Raw genomic sequence first — 21527 nt, forward strand, 5'->3', positions numbered from 1 at the left:
ATATATACTTCTACAAACTGACCTTTAAATATCTTGAAATAAATTTTGTGTAGTTTGATTGTCCTCAAGATATAAGAAAAGTATTGTAAAAATATGTAAAATAAACAATTAAATCACATGTGTCTGACTTTCTGCATTCAATGTTGCAAATGTCGTATAAGTAATATTAAATACAATATATTTTTACATACAAATCAATACTCATACGCAATATTGGTCACACTCACTGACCATTTTTTTATTTTAATTGAGGATTTATTCGTTTAAGTTTTTTCCTGTGTACATACATAAATCCACATGTAAATAAATAAAAATAAATATACACATTTATATTGACCACACATACACATTTCTATTGGTTTCTTTGAAATGTAATATATTTAATTATTTTTGTCTCCCTTTCTTTACAGAATTCTGCAAATAATTCCTCATAAAAATTTTTATTAAATTTACCACAGGTTTATTGCTGTTACAATGGTATGTGTTTTGTTTTATAACCATAAATATTTCTTTGTATTATTTCACAAATACATTTTTAATAGTAAGTCAAATCAAAGTTTTTTGATGAAATATAAAATCACATTTTCAAATGAATTTATATTTAATTTATTTCTTGACAATTTAATTAAATATTAAATTGTATTGATTTGGTTTTCATTTGTATGAATTTTATATATTTAAATTAAGAAAATCAAGAACACTAGGGCGGTTTTCCCGATAATTTAATAATAGCCTATGACAGTAAAAGAAGTAAAAAAGTGTCAGTCGGCTTTGCCGACAGAGATATACCCTCAGCCTCTGGAGAGGATCGATACGGACCGAGATAAACTAAATTAGACAAAATATTAGGAGATCCAAAGTTTAGATCAAATTGGTTGCCCCGTACAAGAAATATCGTACATACCATTTTAGTAACATTTCTTAAATATTGGGGGGAAGTACCGGAAGTTGTGGGCCGGTATTGCCCATCTTCGAACTGAAACTAAGTTTGGGCAAAATATAATGACCATGACATGATATTTAGACCACGACCACTTTTTTAAATTTGTATCTTTTCTACAAAAACTACTGAACCGATTTTCCTGAAATTGACAGGGAATGTACAGTGATGACCCCGGTAAAAATAGGCTACAAATTTTGTGGAATTTCGGAGCGGGTGGGACACTTATCCTATACCCCATTTTTTTAAAAAAGCCACATTTAAAACAAGTAAGCAAAGGCTATAGTCGGGACGGGGCCGACCATGTGATACCCTACACCACTACCCCTGTGCATAAGCTTTTCACAGGTAAACATTTCTTTTAGGGAATATAATCCGACTACCACCAAAAATAATATGCCTCTTTCTCTCTGGATGCCAACATACGGAGATATTCGCATAAGAAAAAAAGTTGACTTTTCTCCACATAAGCTTTTCGCTTATTCCGACCCCTGAATATTATCCGACCATCACCAAATTAAATAGGCTTCTTCCTATGTGGGACCCGTCAAATTTGTGACGATCCGATCAAAATTGCGACCTGTAGCGTGATTACAAACAAATCGGATAATGGGATGCATTACCGACTATTGCGATATCTCTGTTGTTTGAGCAGCTACGACAACCTACGTTACATCGTTGTAAAGATGATATTTTCTACTTTCCTTGCCAGGTTTTGCTTTGATATACCTCTTAAAGAAACAGAGATATTGGTTTTGAAATATAACGTAGACCTTTTCTCCAAATAAGTTTTTGCCCATTCCGACCCCTGAATATTATCCGACCATCATTAAAATCAGTAGGCTTCTTCCTCTGTGGGACCCCCATTAAGCCCCAAAAATTTGTGACGATCCGATCAAAATTGCGACCTGTAGCGTGATTACAAACAAATCGGATAATGGGATGCATTACCGACTATTGCGATATCTCTGTTGTTTGAGCAGCTACGACAACCTACGTTACATCGTTGTAAAGATGATATTTTCTTCTTTCCTTGCCAGGTTTTGCTTTTGATATGCCCCTTAAAGAAACAGAGATATTGGCTTTGAAATAAAATTTTGACTTTTCTCCAAATAAGTGTTTGCCCAATCCGACCCCTAAATATTATCCGACCTTCACCAAAATCAATAGGCTTCTTCATCTGTGAGACTCCCATTAATTTTCGTGACGATCCGATCAAAATTGCGACCTGTAGCGTGATTTCCAAAAAAATAGAAAAATGGAATGTATTACCGACTATTGCGATATCTCCGTTATTTGGTTACCTACGCCGATCTCGTTTGCATCATTGTAAAGACGAGATCTTCTACTTTCATATACAGGCTTTGCTTTTGGAAAGTTTTGAACCGAAGCTGTGATATTCGTCAAAATAATTAAAATCGCAAAAATGAAAATTGGGGTTTTATTTGCTACTATTGTGATATCTTCGTTGTGTGATCACCTACGAGCACCTGCTTTACATCATAAGAAATGTGATATTTTCTACTTTCATTGTCAGGTTTGGCTTTTGGTATACCCCATATAGAAGCTGAGATATTCGCTTTGGAAAAAAAAACGTTGTCTTTTTATCCACCTAAATTTTTTTGCCCTTTCCGACCCCTAAATATTATCCGACCATCACCAAAATCAATAGGCTTCTTCCCCTCCGGGACCCCCATCAACACCCAAAATTTCAGACGGACGGACACACGACCATTATTTCGATGCGTTACAAACTTTTTGGCCAAAACCAACTTATAAAACCCTCCCCACATAATGGTGTAGGGTATAATAATTACGAATATATAGGTTTGGAAATTAATATGCGAGACAATTGTTGTTGTGTATCTCCAAAACTACTAAACGGATTTCCATGAAATTTGCAGCAAATACTTTATGAGTATCAGAGGAGGTGAGGTACGTTCCCACGTATTTCTTTTAAACGTTATATGTATATTCAGCATACATTTTGGGAGACAATGGGGTTGTGTCCCTGACCTTAGGTACATATTTGAAGCCAAAATACCGGACCACGCCCACTTTTTTAAATGTGTTATATCTTGAGACTCATGACTACGACCACTCTTTTCAATACATTATTTTTCCAAAATTACTGAACCAAATTTCATGCAATTTTCAGAAAATGTTTAGGAATATGCTGCAAGAAATGTTTAAAATTGTCTGGATGAAATTTGGACTGACACCTTCGTGCGCACCATTTTGGCGAAAAAGCTAGACAGATTTTATATAAAATACTTGGAGTCCAAAACAATTAGTTCGGAGATATGTCCATGTTTTGTTATAGCTCCAAATTAACTGTAACTGTGTTTAAGATTTCATCGACTTTTTGCGATTTGATATTTTGAGTTCACAATGAAATAGAAGTCCCTTTACCAAAACTTCCAACCGAATCAGCTATAATTTATTGGCAGAGGTCCATATTTATATGCAACGTCCACTATTATCAAGAGGAAGGGTCGGTCCAAAAAGCTCTACATTTGGGGTCAAGTTCAAGCTTTCCGAAAAAAAGTTTACAACATTTTGAAAAACCTCTAAATAAAACATTTTCAGCAAAAACGATTTTCTGATGTGTTTCTGCTCGTAAGTCTGATTATACGTGCTTATACGTTAACTGTGATTTCAGGGTCAAATTTCGTGATAATAATACGTGAATCACAATTTTTAAATCACGACAGATCATAAATAAATGGTACTTCGATTAAGAAATTACGATTGCTTTATCCTTACGAGGGCAGTTCGGAAACTTCTTAGCATAGCACAAAAAGCGGGGCATAAACAGAAAAAATTAAGTGTTTTGGAAACTTCCATCTCTGTTATTAACACATGTTAAATTTTGTTTCGATCTGGCAACTCCTTCATATAGAAACAGGTGTTCAAAAAAGACGCATCCACAATTTTTTTACAATGGAAAAATTAGAAATGCGTGCTGTCATTAAATATTTACATAAAAAAGGTTTATCGAGACAAGAAATTCATAATGATATGGTGAATGTGTTAGGTGAAAGTGCTCCTTCATATGCAACAGTAAACAATTGCGTTGCTGAATTTAAACGTGGTCGTACAAGCATTGAAGATGAACCACTTAGTGGACGTCCAAAAACAGCAACAACAACAGAAATTGTAGCCAAAATGCATGATATGGTATTAAATGATCGAAGAATAAAAGTGCGTTAAATTCCTAATATCATGGGCATCTCGAATGATCGAGTCCAATTTATTTTGCATGAAGAACTACAGATGAAAAAGCTTTCTGCAAGATGGGTGCCGCATTCGTTAACAGTCGATCAAAAACTCATAAGAATGAACATTTCTCAAGCTTGTTTGGATCGTTTTAAGCGAAATAAAATGGATTTTAAGCGTCGTTTCATAACTGTTGATGAGACATGTATCCACCACTATACTCCAGAGACAAAAGAACAATCCAAACAATGGACTGAAGCTGGAGGAAGTGCCCCAAAGAAGGCAATAACAATTCAATCGGCTGGTAAGGTTATGGCAACGGTTTTTTTGGACCTCAAAGGCATTTTATTGATTGACTATCTGCAAAAGGGTAAAACAATAAATTCAGAGTACTATTGCAACCTTTTGGATCAATTAAATGTACAAATTCGAGAAAAACGTCCTGGCTTACAACACAAAAAAATAATTTTTCATCAAGACAACGGCACCAGCGCACAAGAGTGTTTTAACAATGGCTAAAATCAACGAATTAAAGTACGAGTTGCTTTACCACCCACCTTATTCTCCCAGCGACTTTTACTTGTTCCCAAATCTAAAAAAATTCCTTGCTGGCAAGCGTTTTACCTCAAATGAAGATGCAATTACAGTTGTAAACCACTATTTTGAAGACCTTGAGGAAAACTATTTTAATCAAGGGATAGAATTGCTAGAAAAGCGTTGGACTAAGTGTATTGAAGTTTCAGGAGATTATATTGAAAAATAAAAATATTTTTGAAAAACGAACTATTCTCTTTCATTGATAGGCTAAGAAGTTTCCGAACCATCCTTATTGACATAACTTGACATAACACTTTCAGAGTAGTTAGTAGTGAAATGCTCTGGAAATGTCTACAACGCTGAGGGGAATTTTAGGCATCGCTGAAAAGCAATATGTTGTATTGCCTGGGCATCGAACTTAGGTATTCAGTGTTCCGGGCGAATATGCCTAACGATACACAACGGTGGCAAACCAATAATATCATAGGTTAATTTAAAATCAGTTTCTGTGTCATTAATAACAGAGGTATGATCTCTAACTGAGCATTGTCTGAGATGATTATGTGAATTTGAATACAGTTTATGGAGATATGACAAAAGTTTTCATTTTGACATTTGGTACAAAAAATATCGAATACTAATGTCCATTGTGCAAACCTGGACATATTTGTGATATTTTATTATTATCTCTTTCGTTTATTTTATCTTTAAAATTGCTTATAACTCCTTTGTGCTTTAAGGGATTTTATGTCCGTAATTTCTAGCCCTAGGTAACCGGGTAGGTAGCTACCTATTAGTTATCTTTACTTACGCATTTGGTAATTTCTACGTGCCATTTACCGAGGCGTGTAAATATTAAAAACATGTGGTACCATTGGTGATTTTCATTCATGATTTCGTAAAAACATTGCCACATATAAGTGTTTTACAATTTTTAACACATTGGCAACGATCAACCAGGCAATATCCGTTTTCAACCCGGTAACGTTACCTATGCATTGAAATTATGAAATTTTGCTTACACGGTGGATATCCATGAACTCATAGATAACTACGCGTAGAAATTACGGGCATTAGTGGAAAATAGTTTTGTTTTTGTTTATAGCCAACTTAAAATAATATTCTCGTTTCCAGCAACATGAATCCATTTTAATGCGTTTAATAATAACTTTGTTACTATCCTTTGTTTTCAACTTCTTTTCCAAAAGACTTAACCCAACCCAGCCAAACTAATTAAGTTTTGATGTCGAAACAAATGAAGGTGATACCACGGTAGAAAAAAGTATCCAATTATTTTGTATTACCACTAATGAGGTTTCATTAATTTTTATGGTTCGCTTTTCTCTTATTAGCGGTGAGTTTGCTCAACTAAATGTAATAAATATATACTGCTAGTTTTGTTTCAAACTTGGATTACTTAAAAAAAACCAACAATAAAGGTTTAAAGATAAAACAAGAAAAAACCAGTAGGAAAAGACCAAAGTCGGGCGGGGCCGACTATGTAATACCCTACACCAGTCGAAATATGTAAAAATGGAATAATTAGTATACATCCCAATACGCAAATGCTTAGCTTAATGATGAAAGTACTTAGTGGTGTAGGGTATAAAAAGTATATAAAAACTGCAGAGTGCCTAAAATCTAGCGGTACTTTAATATGGAAGCTATACCAAAATTCGGGGCTATATCAAAACGTGGACATATGTAAGTCCATAATTCTTGGTGGAGAAGTTTTTTAATAACCCAAAACAAACATTAAAGTAAATTTTTTGAACTCATTAAACTCCAAATGGCAAATTGGAGCCATATTTGGGGAAAATCGTTAAAATACCTAAAATCGGGAGGTACCGTTATAGGGGGCTACAAAAAACATGGACCTATCTTAACAATTTTAAGTGGCGAAATTTCGTGGCCACTGGGAACCACATATGTAAAATTTCAGCTAGTTCAAGCAAAAAATGTGGCTAAGATCCCTAAAATACCTTAAATCGGGAGGTATCGTTATATGGGGACTATACCGAACCGTGGACCTATCTTGACAATTTTTAGTGGAGCAATTTCGCGGCCATTGAGAACCTCAAATGTAAAATTTCAGCTAGTTTGGGCAAAAAATGTGGCTAAGATCCATAAAATACCTTAAATCGGGAGGTATCGTTATATGGGGACTATACCGAACCGTGGACCTATCTTGACAATTTTTAGTGGAGCAATTTCGCGTCCATTAGGAACCTCAAATGGTACAAAATTTCAGCTGCTTTGGGCAACAAATGCGGCTAAAAAAAATGGTATTCTCCAATTTTCAGCGAAATCGGTCAACAAATGCGACCTGTATGTTGCGAACGGACGGACGGACATGCATAAATCGACTCAGAAAGTGATTCTATGTATATCCCTAGAAGGAACTATGGGTCTATCTCGCTTCCTTTTGTATGTTACATACAAATGCACTAACACATAATACCCCTTACCACATAGTGGTGTAGGGTATAAAAAACAATTAGAAATATTGTTGTTACAGTAACTCAAATATGATTGCTTGTGCATCGTTTTAATTAACTGGTTATGGCTCTTCTTCTGTGTCCATATTCGGAAATTCTGTTACCTCGAAAATCTGGAAACAGATGGTTGGGTTTTGGACAGTTTAATGTATGCAGAATATCGTGTGGTCCCAGACCACATGACGGCGAGTTGAGGCGACTGCAACGTTCGGATTTTAATTTGCTAAAAGCGCTAACGTTTTTATATCACACATAATGTTTCCTTGGCAGCACCTTAAGTGCACACTACAGGCGACTTGAGGACCTAATTATTACATGGTATCGAACGTTATACTTAATATTTTCGAGTTAGTACACCATGGACCAATATGTTTATGGTGACCCTAATTTCGCCAGTTCAAGTGGTGAAGAGAGTGACTGTAGAATAAGTCGGAGAGTAGTCTACTCGATGTCCTTTTTCTAGAACGAGGGCCACCAACACTGTCCTATTGCACGGCTTGTTGTGGTTGGAGATGATATCCAGCGCTGTTACGGAATCCATGCAGATGATCGGCAATAGAGTAGCAATTTTTGATGAGGTGGATGAGTAAAACCTCAAGGATCGTTGCTGTGGGCGACAAGAGCGAAATCGTTCTGTACGATTCATATTTGGCATAACTTTCGATCAGTAGATATATAACAATCAGCTTCAGTGGCGATTGTCCCTTCATCTACCCGAACACCAGATGGGTTGGGGAGTTCTCTGAATTGGTGATTGGGGAATTCTCTGATACTAGGCAATTAGCTTCCCATGATTCACAGTGTGGCACGACAGGATGTTTATTTCTGGTGATCTGTGGCACTTTCCCCTGAGTCTGCTAGGGGCGTCCAATCAATTTGATCAACATATACTCCTCAAGGATTACTTAGAACCGAATGTCATGACTCGTTTTTAGCAGTGAAGTCCCCTAAGACCAGCCGGTTATGACCTTCGAACAGTGAGCTAATGTAAGGTTATAACCTGGAATTCATATATTTATCGGCGGGGTATATGCGTTAAAAAAACATTATTTTGACTGGACTGCTTCCCTATACTTTCCATGTTTGGATCATTAGAGTCAGGCTTAAGAGACATATCCCTGTATTATATAGACTGGAGCAGCTGGAAAGTTAGACCACAACTACACTTCTGCTGTGATCCCCATCAAAAAATTCCTTACTAAATAATGGATTTTCATAGTACATTTTGGTAGTCGTAACTGCTTACAAAACCCCCATACTAAGTCATTATTTTAACAAGGGCATGTCACACTGAATTACCAGTTATTCTATAGCCACTAGATTAACAAGTATTTCTGTTATTAGAAGTTGAAAAATAAGTTAATAAAAATCAATTTTTAGAACAGTTGAGGTGGAATTTGTTTTCAATTTCAACATACTTCACATTTGTATTTTATTATACCCTCAGCATTTATGCTAACGAGGGTATATACACTTCCATACGGGCAAACTGTGTCTCATCGAAATAATGGTTTTAGACCCCAAGGATTTTTGGACGAAATCCGTTTCAGACAATTTGGAGTTGATTTAGCCATGTCCGTCCGTCTGTCTGTCTGGCTGGATGGAGCGCACGATAACTCTCGAACGGATCAACCGATTCAGTCCAAAATTTGGCAATATTTTGTCAAAACTTAGTTTAAGTTCGAAGATGGGTTATATCGGTCCACTCCTTCCGGTACCACTTCCACAAATTTCCGAAAATGTTCGAAAAATTTATGCGCACGATAACTCTTGAAGGGAGAAACCGATTTGGTCCATGCTTTGCACATCGTGAAATTTCTACCAGACTTAAATAAAGTTTCAATATGGGGTTAATCGGTCCATTCCTGCGGGTAACTCCCACACAAAAATTCGGAAAAGTTCAGTTTAAGAGCTGCTCTCCAATCGTTTTGCTGTAACAACTTGTATTCACTGCCCCCTATACGATGTTACAAGTTTCATCAGAGGCAAGTCCATACTTCCTGAGAAAATAGCTTGAAAGGTGCAAAAAAAAAACCCTGTGACATTGTGTGTAGTGGTTTGAACGCAAGATAACTCTCGAACGGATTTGCCGATTCGGTCCAAAATTTGGCCTTCGTAATATTTTGTTTAAACTTAATTTCAGTTCGAAGATAAGTCATATCGGCCCACTCCCTCACAAAAATTCAAAAATGTTCGGAAAAATGTGGCCGCGATAACTTTTGAAGGGAGTTTGGTCCATACTTTACACATCCTAATATATTTACCAGATATAGATCAGGTTTGAATATGGACTATATTTGTGCATTCCTTTGGGTACCTCCTACACAAAATTTCGGATAAGTTCACTTTAAGACCTGCTCTGGAATAACTTTGCTTTTTGTTGAAGCAACTTGAATTTTCTGCCTCACGACGGTTAAAGTTTTATTCAGAGGCGAGTCCATACTTCTTTAGAAAACAGCCCCTTAGGTGTAAAATACACCTATGGCATCATATGTAGTGGCTGGAGAGCACGATAACTCTCAACCCGATCAACCAATTTGGTCCAAACTTTGGATCTCCTAATATTTTGTACACAACTAGTTTAACTTCTATAATGGCCCATATCGGTCCTCTTCTTAGGGTACCTCTCCCATAAAAGTTCAACTTTTGTGCCTAAGTGCAGTAAAGACTCTGCAACGAAGATCGTTTGTAAATGTATACCAATGGTGTTCGTTGTGGTCATGTCTAGAACGATATTATGTTTTCCGTGGACAAGTCTATGCTTCCTGGCATACTGGTCGAACATTTATACGATGACCCACTGAAATGGTATCTATCGAAAAGATATGACTCCCTAAATAAGATCCACTTACATAATTGACTATGTCGGTCCATTCCTTCAAGTACCTCCCCCGCAACACTTTTTATACTTAATCCTAATCATTATTTTTGTCTGCACGTTTAAATGTCCACAAAGTGCCACAAAATTCTGAAAAGACCCCAGACATAGGTTGAGGGAACATATATCTCTGTCCGCAAAGCCGACTGATACTATTTTACTTGTTTTGTTTTATTTCGCTCTCTGCTGGATTTGATCATGCAAACTTCTGATTTGTAGCCGAACACACTACACACTCGACCACGCGTACGAACATTGAGGGTTGTTCAAACGCTAACATGTGCACCAAATTCTGTTCTTTATTTTGTCAACAAAAAGCTCGGGTGTCGACGGTGAGCGTTGAACACACAACCCTAGGATCTGTAGTTGGACATACACGCTCTGTGCCACCCTACTTATAACATAGTAAGGAATAATACAACTTGTTATTTTTGTTTACATTACTTTGTAATGAGTTACATAAGGACTAACGGATCCGAATTTTTGCTGGGTCCTTCTTTCTCCGCACGTTCATTACAACGCTAGAAGTTGCAGTTGTAATTGAGTTTGGTTTCCATCACCGCTGCGAACATGATATTCTTCTGACTCATCAAGTCCACTATTTCCGCGATCTTATGTCGAAGTCCTTTGCGATTATATTTCAAAACGTATGGAATTTCAGGGGCCGGTGTTAAGTGTTGAGTGTTAAGTTGCTGTTGGGGGAACTGTGGTGGAATTCCATATTCGGACGTAATCCAAGTCTATAAGAAATAATACGATATACAAAATTAAGACCAAACCGGTTTCTCCCTTCCAGTGTTATCTTAGGCACTAGTCAGTTTATTTGGCGTCGTCTCAGGAAGTATGGACTTGCCTAAAAAAAAAATTGTCGTATAAGGCGCCGCAAGGCGAACATTTTTCAAATAAATTCAAAACGGTTCGAGAAGAACTGTTAAACTATACTTTTCCCAAAGGAGTGGGCCGATAAAGTCCATATTCGAACCTAAAATATATGCATGGACGTGTTAACGGAAGGGGTAGACCGATATGGTCCATCTTCGAACCTAAACTAAGTTTGGACAAAATTTACGAGACCTAAAATTTTAACCAAATAGGTTGATTCTTCGAGGGTTATCGTGCGCACCAGACAGCCAGACAGACAGACGGACATGGGTAAATCGAATCAAAGTTTTTTGAAATGGATTTCGTCTAAACATACTTGGGGTCAAAATTCATTATTTTCATTATTTTCAAATTAAAAACCTGGGAATCCTTCTTTCATGATTTGAAAACTTTTCTATCATGATTGCGACATTTTGTAACATGGAATGTAAGTGTTGTTCTATGCAAGAAAATCACAACAATAAAAAACGACTTACATATAGATTACAAATTTAATTTGGATATTTTTCCCACAAAAGTTCACCCGCTAAGAACTATCCCCTTTTTATCCAAAATTTTTGGCATTTTCCATGACCAAAATTCTTACCACGTGTTAAAATTTGTTAGTATTAAACTATAACTGCGAACTCTAGCGTGATTATGGTTACTGTACACACAGTTAAAACTGTGGAATTTCTTTATATACTAGGCTGTAACTCTGCTATCTTAGCACGTACATCAAGACAATTGGCATCTGTGGAAAGGTCGAGAGATCGTCTTTCAAAAATAACTTACGTGGGCGGATAGTGTCTACCAGGAATAAATATATAAGAAATATATTAAACATTTTTCCAATTTTCACACAAAAGTTTCGGTACCTTTTCCCCCGCTAAAAACTATCTGATCATCATGTAAAAGTGCAAGCTTCTTTTCTGTCATAACCTCACACCTTATTTCAAATTTCGGACTATGTTTGCGACCTACAGAGCAGATACAATTTCGGATAAAACTTTGTTTTTGGTCCATTTCACCAATAACAATAGCGATCTATTTTGATGTGAAACCGACCTCAATACCAAATTTCGTGACGATCAGTCTATAATTGCGGCCTGGAGTTTGATTACAATTTATAATGGACAGACGGACACACGGAAGGACGGACGGACACACACCGCTATATCGCTTTATGTCGTCGAGATATAAAAAATGGTATATAAGATTGGGGGTCTACGACGAATATTTCACGGTGTTACCCACATTGTGGAGTAGGGTATAACGATTCAGCAAACGGTATATTATACTAAGATAGTATAGGAATTTACCCTTGGAGTCGAGTCGGGGTTGGGGCCGGAGTCGTGAAAAAGCTGGTCTGGAGTCGGAGTCGGGCCAAAAATACCTCGACTCCGAAACCCTGATCGTAATAATACTGTTGTTGCAGCCACTTGTATGCATTGCCCTCCATACGACGCACAGTGGTTCAGAATCGTTTTTTCTTAGTTCAAGTTCGAATATAAGCCATATCGGTTCACTCCTTCAGATACCTCCCGAACAAAAGTTCAAAAATGTTCGGAAAATTTCTACTCACGATAACTCTTAAAGGGTCCATTCTTTACACATCCTAATATATCTACCAGATATAGATCAGGTTCGAATATGGACTATACTTCTCCACTCCTGCGGGTACTTCCCATACAAAATTTTGGATAAGTTCACTTTAAGACAGCCCCACCAAACAAAACAAATAAATGTGTGAATATTTGAGTGATAAAGCAACAAATAAATGTCCATGTCGGTCCATTCTGTTAAGTACCTCCCCCGCAACACTTTTGAACTTTAATCCTAATACACATTGTTGTCGGCAAGTTCAAATGTCCAAAAGAAGCTACAAAATTCTGAAAAAAACCCTAAATACATACATTCGATTTGTCCGTAGATGAAAGTTTCAATTTACATAGGCTAAGGGTATATATCTGTCGGCAAAGCCGATTGATACTTTTTTCTTGTCTACCTTATTTTTATATTTAGCATCCAGCGTAGTATTTGCATATTCGTTTTTACTCACCGTCTTTCTTGTATACCTTAATTTTTGTTATTTGGAGAAAGGCGATTAAGTCCACAAATGATCCTAATTCAATTGTTTTCATAACAATATAGACAAACAAACAAGTAATGTATGTCGGTATTGCTAACCGTTAAGTCCTTTGAAATATTTTCGTTACAATGAAACACATTTTCAGAATTTACAATTTGGGAAATAAATTATCATTATTATCGTCATCCGACATAAAAGTGTTTACCATAATGAAATAAACGAAGAGACAGACCATTACGTTGTTGAGAGTTTAAAAGATGCATTTTATAAACGATGGTAAACAAAACCGTACACACATCAGTATGACAGAGCTATCAATAAAGAATGTGAATTGCATTGTGTGTCCATTGAAAAATACGTATCAATTGTATCAAAATTTCTTAAGAGTATTTTCATTTCATTCCATTTTGAAGAAAATACAATTTATGAGATTACTACAAAGTGTCATTTTCATAAAACCGAAATATATATGTTATTATTTTAATGTCAGATACAACTATAGAAATTGTCAAATGATTTCTTAGACAGTTGTCAAATAATGACAAACTGTGGCGACTTTTTTACTTAATGTAACGCATTTGTAAAATTGTATGTATTTGTGGTCAGAGCTTTTCTTCATCTCAAGGTATTTAAAATAGATTTGTTACTTTATTTGACAGTATTTGAATAATACAAATGAATGATTTTTTTATTGTGCTCTTTTTGTTTTATTGTGGTATTATGTCAATCAAAAGCAAGCTATTTTAATTTTTAGAATATCATATTTGTCTATAATATGATAAGCAATAATTCATAATAATAAAAAAGATTCTTTTCTGGAAACAGACCAATAATCTACATTGGATTTGTTTTATGAACCGTAATTGGTAGATCTAAAATTTTTTACAGTTACAGGTAAATACTTAACGAGAATACCATCCAAGACGTTTTAGCAGGAATTTTGTTGTTACACTCAATAGTCTCTAAAATACAAAAATATAACAAAGACAGTAAATAAACTGAATTTTTCCAAACAACGAAAACTCAGTTTTATTATACCCTACACCACTATGTGGAGAGGGTATTATAAGTTTGTTTTGGTAAAAATTCATGTAACACCGCGAAATATTCGTCGGATACCCCCAATGTGGTATACCAATCTTCATATTTTTGTTGTTGATTATCGTGAAATATTTAGCGGGTGAAATGGACCAAAACATAATATTTATCCAATTTTGTTGCGGCTCTGTAGGTCGCAATAATAGTCCGATCAACGCGAAATTTTAAATAAGGTAAGGGTATATGACGAAGAAGAAGCTTGCAATTTGAGATGATGATCAGATAACAATTGACCACATGTTTTGTGTGAAAATTGTGAAAATTTAATATGCAGCTTATATCTTTATTCTTGGAAGACATATTCCGGGTGAGGAAGATATACTTGGAAAATAAACTTTTGACGTTTCTATTCATGCCAATTGTGTTGGCATGTAATAGAGTTACAGCATTATATATCAAATAATTTGTTTGTAGTGTAATAATAAACACGAAACCGTTTCGAAAGTTGCGAATTACGTAGAGCCCACGCGTATTAATTGTCCAATTGGATTTTTTATACATATCGCACCTGTTCAACTGAAGGGTAGTAACTAAAAATTTTAACTTTTTATATTATTTTTGCCAATTTACAGCGGTAATACGCCAAGTTAAGTCGAAGAAGTTGAGATTTGTAGGCGGTGCCTTAAAAACGAAAGAAAAGACCCGCAAAGCATTCGTAGCTTATGAGTAAAATTATAAAAAAAAATTAAGAGGTACAATGTACAATTTCCAAAATGAAACTTTTAGCATTAAAAATATTCTTACGAAAAAAACAAGTAGGAAAAACGTTAAGTTCGGTCGGCCGAACTTTTTATACCCTCCACCACACATTTCAGCCATTTCGGTGGATTAATGTGGCCACAACCTTCAAAATGCAGAAAATCGGAAGGTATCGTTCTTTGGGGGCTATATGATGGCGTGGACCTATACCTACAAATTTCTGGGGGAAAGTTTTATACCCCCAACGAAGACTCAATACCAAATTTCAGCCATCTCGGTGTGATAATGAGGCCAAACCCTTCAAAATACCGAAAATCGGGAGATATCGTCCTATGGGGGCTATATCAAAACGTGGACCTATATAAACATTTAATGATAGAAATGTTTCTTAGCCTCTGGAAACACAAAATACAAAGTTACAACCGATTCTGTTGTCAAATGGGACTAATACATTCAGAATATTAAAAACTGACGCGTACTTTATATGGGGCGTTATATGGGGGCTATACCAAAACGTGGACCTATATAAACCAACTTTGGTAGGAATGTTTTTTGGCCTCTGAAGACACAAAATACCAAATTACAACCAATTCGGTGGTAAAATGGGACAAATATCTTAAAAAATCCTTAAAACGACGACGCGTCATTTTGTACGTGGATCCGCTTTCAATACCAAAAGTCGTAAGTACATATCGACGCCTCCAAACAATAGTATGCTAAGTCGACTTAGCATGTTTTCAAGTTCTTTACATTTTTATATTTAACGTCCTTTAACTTAACTTCTGTCAAATTTTGGTAATAATCGGACAATCCGAACAGAAGTTATAAACAAATATGTACATAGCATAGTACTGAAGGTCAAAGAAATTTCCAAACTTTTAGAGCTTGTCCTGCAAAACTCACTTTTTAGACTTAGCATACTATTATTTGGAGGTGTCGATATAATAGATTTTCCCAAAATTAAATCCACCTACGTCAATCCGTTCGGACGCTAGAGTGATTTTCACGGACGCACATTGCTATATCGATGTAGAATTGATCAAGAATATATATAGTTTGTGGGGTCTACAATGATTATTTCAAGTAGTTATAAATGGAATGACAAACTTAATATACCCCCATCCTATGGTGGAGGGTATAACAAATTCAAAATTCGTTTTCTAAGTTCCTTAAAAATAAATTCTTTGTTAATGACTTTTTGTGCTATTTTTAGTATCATTGCAAAAATGTATGTTGAGTTTTACTAGTGTTGGCCCCGTAAGGGCAAGTCCGTATTTTTTTAAAATACAGGGGAAAGTCTCTAGTTTACGATAAAAAGAAATCCAACAGCCACCATCTGCCACCCTGTAAGTTATTCCCCTTATACCACACCTTTAAAATCGCCAATATTCCGAAAATTGGGAAAATTTACAGCCAAATAGGTTGGAAAATTTGGCTAAAATCGTCAAAATACCGAATATCGGAAGGTACGTTTATATGGGAGCTATACCTAAAATGTGGACCTACATATATTGAACATTTCTTGCAAGGTGGTATGTTGTTCCCTCAGAACACAAAATGCAAAATTACATCCAAATCGACTGGAAAATTTTGCTAAAATCGTAAAAATATAAAAAATCAGGGGGTACCTTAATATGGGGGCTACACCCAAATGTGAACCTACATCCTTTAAATTTGTTTTTTCCCCTTTTGGGCTCTTTATAAAACAATGTTTAAAATTTTGAGGCGTTAACTCGATTAGAACTATTTTTGGCACTCCTTTTGAATGGCCATTCGCAGCTACAGATAGCGCAACAATTGACTACTGAAGCAATGTTCAGCTCATAATTAAGAAAGGGAAGAAAAGTTTTTACGCAACCTATTCCGGTTTTCAGGCATCAGAACAAACGCAATAAGTTTTAGGGTAACACGAGAATTCCAGCGTTCATTGTAGATGTTTGGGATCTGCTTAAAATTTACAAAAGGGATCTCACTCCTCTCAGTGAAGTGATGGAAGAGAAAATTCATAACGTCTCCGCAGCCACTCTATTCCTTAATCTCAATTTTACCGTAGGTGAAGGAAGGATGGGTTCTGCAAAAAAAAAAAATACTCGATGTTTGGTGATTTAGTCGGCCTATGCAGCTCATCTTTCATGACAACACGAATAAATCATGATGCTGAACTTCGATGTTGGGTAACCTTTCTCTTCGAACAGGCGAGCTCTAACACATTCTGGAGACCTTCTGCAATTTTTTAAGCTTTACTATCTTTCAATTTGAGCACAGCCAACCGTATTTATATAGATTTTTTCTTGATGCTACCGCCTAATATTCAAAGCTTACATGGTGCCTGCTCCACTTCTGCAGATAAAGCGTGCTTACCAGGTACTCCGTCACTCGAACAGCTTCCTGTAGGTAGCCTTTCCATACAAGTGGGACAACTGTGCACTTGTAGAGAAGTTTTTCATGGCAGAAATACTCAGGAAATGTGGTCAATATTACTAAGGGGTATTTCGCCACCTTTGATCGATTCCCCGGCCAGGTAACTTCAAACGGTGGAAAAATACGCCTCAGTAATGTTGGCGACATTTTCTGAGTATTTCAGTCATTGAAAACTTCTCTACAAGTGGTGGCTTAGGGTCCGTTCGTACTCGGCGATAAACTGTAGGTCCCCATATCAGGAAATATGAATCGGGATGTACTCATTGGTATGAGAGAAGTCTTCTTTGTCCCTTATGGGGTGTTTGTGGAACAATTATTATATTATTATTTAAGCCTTATGAGATAATGTGGCAGAATCCACAAAGTTATTTCTTACAATTAGTTTATTTGTTCCATAAATGAATTTTGATTTGCTAATTTCCAGGGATAGTGGTATAGGGTATCACATGGTCGGCCCCGTCCGACTATAGTCTTTGCTTACTTGTTTTTACCTAATTTTTTTACTAAATAGTGTTAAAGATTTTACAAATAACATAAATGTTCATTCCATTAGAGTTACTATTGTCTTCGCATTTTTCCCTTAACTTTAAATTTATTAATTTAAAAACACAATCAAACTCTGCAAAGAATAAAAGAAAAGAAGCTCGTTAGCCTCACATAGATAGGCAAAAGGGAATTGTTAGAGCCAGCTACTACTGCTACCACTCCATTAAGTTCCCTGTTAGTCCCGTTATTGCTTTCTATGGTTTCTTACAATTTGAAGTTTTCTTTAGAGAATCTTAAATAACATTCATTTGGTCTGTTCATATGTTTATCTTTATTGTTCACAATTTCTATTTTTGTTTGCTTCATTTTTTTTCTATAGAAGTAAATAAAATCATTGTTCAGTTATATACTTCCTCCCACCACCGCTGCATGTCTACCTCTCCCCTCCATCTCACACTACGAAAAGAAAAACAAAAAGTACAAATCTGTGATACATGTTTCGAATTTCATTGTGGCATTTTGTTCTTAGTTAAGGCGAATCAAAGCAAAACTAATAAAGCTTTGGCTTTTGTATTGGATTTCTTTTATTCTTTATTATTTCTTTACTGTTGCTGAGGGTTTGAAGTTTGTTTTCCTCATTCTCTTTAAATTTACAGCTTCAAACGTGAAATTTAATTTGTAGGAAAAAGCGTGTATTAAATGCATGCAGTAAAAAATTAACTAATTAATTAATTATGTGTTAATAGAATTTTCAGAAAATACACCCCAAGATCTAGCCAGTGTACTCGCTTTAAGTGAATACATTTAACTATTTCGATTTTGGAATACAGATACTGGTATATGCAATGTCGTTAGACCTGTCTTTGTTGAAAAAACGTTCCCTCAATATTTACCTTATGGGTAACACCCGAGCAAGTACTGCAACGATCGCATGGGGTTACTCTTTAGCAGTTCTCAGATTGTCATTCTGACAGTTTTGAATATTTTTCCAATTCGTTACACTTATATTCGTGGACTTTACTGGTGCCGCATAGCTTACCAAATACCGACCCATCGCGTTAGATGTGATCAACAAGATTTCTATATCTGAAGGCCAAGTGTCCAAAATTTGGCCTTCGTAATATTTTGTCCAAACATAGTTTAAGTTCGAAGATAAACCATATCGGTCCACTCCTTCAGGTACCTCAATCACAAAAGTTCAAAAATGTTCGAAAAATTGTGCGCTCGATAACTCTTGAAGGGAGTGACCGATGTAATCCATACTCTGCAAATCCCAATTTGTCTACTCCTTTTGGTACCTCCCACACAAAATTTCGGATATGTTCACTTTAAGACCTGCTCTCGAATCACTTTGATTTTTGTTGAAGCGATTTGCATTCGCTACCTCCATTACGACGGTAAAAGTTTTTTCAGGGGCAAGTCCATAATTCTTGGGAAAACAGATCGGAAAGTGTAAAGACCCTTATGTCACAATAACTCTCGAACTGTTCTACCGAATTGTTCCAACATTTGGTCTTCGTCATATTTTATCCAAACCTAGATTCATGGGGCAATACCGGTCCACAACTTCCGGTACTTCTCCCCAATATTTAAAAAATGTCACTAAAATGCTAGGACGTTATCACTTGAATGGGGCCACCAATTTGGTCCAAACTTTGGATCTCCCAATATTTTGTCAAAATTTAGTTTAACTTCTAAAATGGTCCATATCGGTCCTCCCTAAGGGTACCTCTCCCACAAAAGTTCAACATTTGTGTCTTTGTGCAGTTAATTCCTAATCCGCATTTTTCCCGGCAAGTTCAAATGTTTAAAAAGGGCCACAAAATTCTGAAAAGACCCTAAATACATTCGATCTGTCCGTAGATGAAAGTTTCACTTCACATTGGCTTAGGATATATCTCTGTCGGCAAAGCCGACTGACACTTTTTTACTTGTTAAGTTATTGACCACATTTTGGTACATCCCAGAATTTTCAAACCACATTCGCTCTTCGAGAATAGCAAGATTTTTATTAACCGAAGATCTTACCTTAATTTCTAAGAATATCGGCTGTTATACGAATTTTATGATTTCTTTTGGTTGGAGGACCTCCATGCCGAAAGTGGTTACAATAGATCCACGTTTTAATGCTTATCGAGATATCGGCCTCTAATTGCAGCCCCATGTTTCAAGAAGTTGTTACATTGATAAATCTTTGACCCCAATAAATTACATATTATAAACCTTTTTATTGGAATTTGGTATACTATAAGATGCCAAGGTATTTTATTATCTCTTTTAAATTATTTATCTGAATAGATACTAAACAAAATATCTCCAAAAAGAAGAATAACTCGCATCGGCGAGTGCATATTGAAATTGTATCGAATAATTCCAATCTACTGCTATTGTGTCCATAATCTAAGAAAATATCTTTTATGTCAGAAAACGCAAAAACTTACTTCTTTAACCAAAGCGATTAAGTCCGTGCAATTCAAAAAAAAAAGAAGGCGTTTTTACCCGGAGTCGGGCAATATAGACTACGATTCATGAATTCCAAATCCTACTCGCAGTACTATTTGAAACCAGTTGTCAAACTTATAGCTAAGTCCTAGACAAAATACTACTAGTCGAAAAAACTCCAAAATTTTTGTTCCGACTGTATTTATTAACTATACGAGAAGAAGTTTTTGAACTCGGTGACATTAAACATTTTTCTGGATGCCTTTTTGCTATTTTCTGGAAGTAAAATTTAAATATTTTGTAAAAAAAATCAAATATCTTTAATCAACACTTCTCTGCCACACCGACAAAACCGTTCGAGAGTTATCGTGCGCACCAGCCAGACAGACGGACGGACATTGCTAGATCGACTCAAAATTGTCTGAAACGGATATCGTACAAACATACTTGGGGTCTAAAACCATTATTTCGATGAGGCACATTTGTGGTAGTATCAAAGTGTATATATCCTCTTTAGCCTAAAGGCTGAGGGTATAAAAAGGAACAGAGGCATCGGATTTCAAAAAACCAATCAAATGAAGAACCGAAAAACCGGAGGAAAAACTGTGAATAATTATTTCTGCAACGTCTGGACATAACTTTGTTTATATTATTCCCGGTGGTACCCAGTATTACCTCAATACCATAAATAATGTGAACAACAAATTTGTAGTACACTCGGCATATAGGTACGTATGCAAAAGACAAATGTAGTTTTATTATGTTCGGTGCATAGTCATTGAAGAATTGAGTAACAACTTATACCAAATCATCACCAACAAATTCTTAAAACAATTCCAGGGTATTAGGTAAAATTTTCTGATCCCATGCTGAAATAATAGTATCGGTGTCTACCAGATTTTGCTTCAAGCCTTTAGTGAGAAGAGCAAAGCAAGATCTGTTACAATATCGCAAGTGCAATATCGTCACCGCTTTCTGAAACAGTGGAATAAAGATTTCGAAAAAAATCAGCTTCAACATTTAATAATGGATGAGATAGATTATTAAAATTCGTTTCATCTACTCCAGGATCTTCATCTATAATGTTATTAGGAGGGCTTCAATAAAAGTTTCTGGCCTAATAATGAAAACGCGAATATTTATCATCAAAAATAATTTTGTTGTTTTCTAAATTATTCTCCGTCATGACTTATACACTTTTGCCATCGCTCAAACCAAATGTTCAAGCACTTTTCCACTCCGCATTTTTCCTTGATGTGCGGGAATCAAATGAAGACATTGGGTTCCAAGTCAGGGCTATACGGCGGATGACCCATCAATTCCAGTCAAAAATGCGTTGGTTTGAATCGATGTGTA

General features: G+C 35.9%; 1 protein-coding gene across 2 annotated transcripts in view; it reads left to right on the plus strand.

The window, feature by feature from the left end:
* Positions 1-21527, plus strand: part of kairos — a 525872-nt gene that overhangs the window by 96747 nt on the left and 407598 nt on the right. The window contains exon 3 of one of the 2 annotated variants that reach the window (XM_073972379.1): positions 411-477. The exons of the other annotated variant lie outside the window; for it this stretch is intronic. The gene's annotated coding sequence lies outside the window, so the exon portion shown is untranslated. The remainder of the gene's footprint in view (positions 1-410; positions 478-21527) is intronic. 2 annotated transcript variants of the gene reach the window in all.

The sequence above is a fragment of the Musca autumnalis genome, unplaced genomic scaffold (genome assembly GCF_047663935.1).
Source record: "Musca autumnalis isolate F117 unplaced genomic scaffold, ASM4766393v1 scaffold_3, whole genome shotgun sequence".
In the NCBI taxonomy this organism is placed as follows: Eukaryota; Metazoa; Arthropoda; class Insecta; order Diptera; family Muscidae; genus Musca; species Musca autumnalis.